The sequence below is a fragment of the Otolemur garnettii genome, unplaced genomic scaffold, assembly GCF_000181295.1.
Source record: "Otolemur garnettii isolate 467f Iridium unplaced genomic scaffold, OtoGar3 scaffold00172, whole genome shotgun sequence".
Lineage (NCBI taxonomy): Eukaryota > Metazoa > Chordata > Mammalia > Primates > Galagidae > Otolemur > Otolemur garnettii.
The window spans coordinates 1,344,207-1,348,760 of NW_003852567.1; positions in this window are offsets into that span (position 1 = coordinate 1,344,207).

A 4,554-nucleotide genomic window follows, 5' to 3' on the forward strand; every position below is an offset into this window, starting at 1 on the left:
TCATTGTTGTTTGGCGGGTCCGGGCTGGGGATTCGAACCCGCCACCTTAGGTGTACGTGGCTGGCGCCTTAGCCGGTTGAGCCACAGGCGCCGAGCCCAGCTATTTTTAAAGACGAGGTCTTGCTCTGGTTCAGGCTGGTCTCAAACCTGTGAGCTCAGGCAATCCACCTACCTCGGCCTCCCAGAGTGCTAGGATTACATGTGCTCCTGATCAAGGGGATCAGGAGCCCTGCACAGGCCCAGGGACCCAGTTGGCTGCCCACAGGCAGGTGGAGTGGGCTCAGAAGCTCCCAATTCCCCCTCCCCCACTGCCCAATGTGGTGGGAGGGAAAGTCTCCTAGGAGAGAGAGAAGGGGCAGCTTTCACAGAGCAGGTGGCTTTAGGAGGGCCATTTGATCTACATGTTTACGAGGGGAGCATTAGACCTCCCCAGATGAGCTTCTCTGGGCTGAGACCTGGCCACTTTCTTGAGGGGTAGTTTCCGGATAGTTTGGGCTGAAAACATGGGTGCATATTATGCACATACACCAGAGTACATTTTGTGTGGCAAAATATGGTATAAGGGATACTCATCTATAGTTTTCCTTTTTAATGATAAATCTTTATCTGCCTTTGGTATCAGGGCAATGTTCACTTCACAGAATGAATTAGAAAGTTTTCCTCTTATGACTCAAGGAAAAAAATTTTCTTCCTCTTCAATTTTTTTAAAGAGTTTGAGCAAGATTGGGGTTAATTCTTCTTTAAATGATTAGTAGAGGCTTGGCGCCTGTGGCTCAAGTGGCTAAGGCACCAGCCACATACACCTAAGGTGGTGAGTTCGAATCCAGTCCAGGCCCTCCAAATAACAATGACGGCTGCAACCAAAAAATAGCCAGGCGTTGTGGCGGGCGCCTGTGGTCCCAGCTACTTGGGAAACTGAGGCAGGAGACTCACTTGAGCCCAGGAGTTGGAGGTTGCTGTGAGCAGTGAAGCCAGGGCACTCTATCCAGGGGGACAGCTTGAGGCTCTGTCTCAAAAATAAATAAATAAATAAATATTTAGTAGAGTTGACTGATGAATACATCAGGTCCAGGACTTTTCTTTAAGGCTTCTGGAGTATCTTGTTAGGGCCCAGAGTGAGGTATAGTTTCTTACCCCAACTGAAATTCAATGTGTGTTGTAGAAGATTGAAAATTTCTAGGTTTTACTATGTGGTCAAGGGGCTCAAGTGACCGAGGAAGGAATGTTCCCTACCACCAAGAGTGCTGGTTGCCTAAGATCCAGAATGGCCAACCCTTTTTTTATACAAATGATTGTCATAGTACTGTCATTACAGAATTACTCACATTCACACACATACATCTACTATAAAATCATTCAGAGGCTTATCAAAATAAAAACCCAATAAAGACCCCATCCCCTCAGGACCAAGCCAAACCATTCTTTCCCTGAGCTCCTGTCAGTTCTTGCCTTTTTTTTTTTTTTTTTGCAGTTTTTGGCCAGGATTGGGTTTGAACCCGCCACCTCCTGCATAGGGGGCTGGCACCCTCCTCTTGAGCCACAGGCACCGCCCTTGCCTTTTGTGTTTTTTTGGAGACAAGTTCTTGCTCTGTTGTTTGGCTGGAATGTAGTGGTGTGATCACAGCCCACTGCAGTCTCAAACTCCTGGGCTTAAGTAGACTTTCTGCCTCAGCCTCCTGAGTAACTAGGTCTACAGAAGTGTGCCACTACACTTGGCTAACATTTCAAATTTTCTTCATAGAGACAGGGTCTCAAAGTCCTGGCCTCAGCCTTCTGAAGTGCTGGGATTACAGGAGTAAGCCATTGCACCTAAGCACTATCTTGCCTTTTATATGCTGTCTGTGTGCATGTATGTGTGTGTGTATGTTGGGGGGGCACTGAGGGTGGTTACACAGCATTAAATTGGGACCAGATATTTCCTCTAAGAAGGGTAAAGTTCAAGTCACAGGTAGAGTTTCAGAGTCACTCTCAGGGTTTTCCCATTGAAATGTCCCTTGCCTCAGACAGACCCTGGCTTCTAGGGTCTCATAATCCCATCCCCAGAAGGTGCTCAGTAAGGATATGACAATTTCTCAGGTCTTGGGTTGACGCAGAGGCCAGAAGGAGCAGTCAGGCCCAGCGGACCAGGATCCCAAAACTTCAGGCCTCTGGAAGAGACAGGACAAAAATTTAGCCCCAAGTAAAGAGAGGGACTACCTTAGCCGCAAAGCAGGAGAGCACTGGGTAGAGGGTGTAAGGTTGGGGTCTCCCTGCCCAAGTCAGAGGGTTAATAGATACTCTCTGAGCAAGAACCCCTGGTTTGTGCACTAGAAGAAGCAGGCTTCTGCAAAAGTGCTTTAGGTAAAAGGATGAGGAACCTTTTTTCAATGTCTGATCCAGAAAAAAGGTAGGAAGTTCACCATATACCCTTGTAAAGAGGGTGGCGCCTGTGGCTCAATGGGTAGGGTGCCAGCCCCATATACCAAGAGGTGGTGTGTTCGAACACAGCCACAGCCAAACTGCAACAAAAAAATAGCTAGGCATTGTGGCGGACACCTATAGTCCCAGCTACTTGGGAGGCTGAGGTAAGAGACTCGCCTAAGCCAAGGAGTTTGAGGTTGCTGTGAGCTGTGATGCCACAGCACTCTACCAAGAGCAGTAAAGTGAGACTCTGTCTCTTAAAAAATAAATAAATAAATAAAAGCTTAGTAAAGTTAGAGTTAGCTTCCGTGTCAAGCCCAGCCCAGCAGTGCTGTCTTCATGGCACTGGGATGCTGACTCACAGGAGGGCATGACTATCATGGGCCTAATCCTGGAGAAGACATGGACTCCATGCTCTGAAGAAAGTCAACCCCAAGTCCAGGCAGATGGGCATTTCTGCAGGTACAGGCTCCTTCCTACCCAGATCCAAGGAAAGGGGCAAGTGCCCCATCATGTAGCCATCACTTAGGCCTTGAGGGCCAGAGTTGCCTCAGCAGGTACAAGCATGTCAGAGATCAGGACAGACATTCCTAGAAAACCGTGAGATTCAAAGACTGGCAACTGTGTTCATGACTCCCAGAGAGCCTGTGTTCCTAGCCAGGCCCTGCCGGCATAGACTAAGGACACCAGGTACCTCTGGCTGTCCTCTCCACTGCTCAGGCTCTGTCTTTAGAGAGTCTTTTCTAGTCAGCTGGAAAGTTCCCCTCCATCCCCTTTTAGGAGGAAAATTTCTCTAACTCAAAGAGAAAATTTAGGTGAGAAAAATCTTAGTTTCCATGCTAGCACTTCTTCTGAAGAGGATGATGTCTGTTTCCCATAAGCACAGATATTTTTCCTTCTCAATTGATGTGTTTCTTCTGATAGGTGAGTGGCGTCTTCTGTCTTTTGGGTATGTTTGCATATTCCAGGAGTCTTAGAGCAAGGAGGGAGTCAACTTCAGCTCATATTGAGGGCCTGGAGGGAGGTTGACAATGGCGCTGCTCACCTGCCCTCATCCCAGGTTCATTGCTCCTGCTCAGATGCCGTATTTTTAAAATACTTTATTTTTTACATAATACTGTCATTACAAAAAAATACAAAAAAACTACTATAAAAACATTCAGGGGCTTGTCAAAGTGAGAAAACCTAAAGCCCCCACCCCAGGACTGGCTGAAGCAGTCTTCCCCCAGCTCCTTCACTATTTGACCTTTGTACAACTGTAGGAGTGGGGTGGGGTCACACAGGCAAAAAAGGGCTGGAAATTCCCCACATAGCCTCCAAGAAGGGTAAGAAATAAGTAGCTTCACATATCACAAAAGTAGGATTTGGAAGTTTGGGGGTGGCTAGACCCTGAGTTCAGAGGTATGGGGAGAAACCTGTGACCCTGAGTCTCTTGGTGGAAAATAGCTGCCACCTGACCCCAAAGCTCCTTCACTTCCTGAGGAAGGCTTGGAGATGGGCGACATCTTAGCCTTAATACCTCAGGTTCCCCTTCCCTTCCCCCTGCCCTTGAATACTGAGAGGGAGGATAAAACCTCTGGCTCTGGGGTATAGACAAGGCAGCTAACAGGGAGGCTGCTGAGGGTTGGTTCACTGCTCTGCCCCAGATGAAAAGTGTCTCGTGCTCAATGTCCCTGTTCACAGGTTGTGGGCTTCTCTTCCTATCTCCTCTCCTCTCCTCTCTCCTGGAGAGGCACAGACAGCTCTAGGTGAGTGCTTTGTGTGTGTGAATATGTGTGCAATAACCTTGGACACTGTGGACCTGGGGTGGGGGTGGGAAAGCAATGTCCTTTCTGTCCTCTTCCTCCCCCAACAGGAGGAAACCAAAGGAAAGGGAGAGGAAAGATATTAGCAAAGCTCAGAGGGGAAGGAAGATATGCTATTTACAGGCGTGGATAAGGAATCTCTATATCTTCAAGTAGCACTCAGGTCACTCTCTAGCCACTGGGTGGGAACTGGATTCAAAGCTAGTGACATGAAAACTGACCCCTGCCCTGGGCTAGCTCTCCCCACCTCCCTCCCACTCCCCTAGGCAGCCCAGCTCTGAAAGGGGTCAGGGACGGGAATATTTTCCTGAAAACCAGTGGCTTTTTTTTTTTTTTTTTTTTTTTTTTT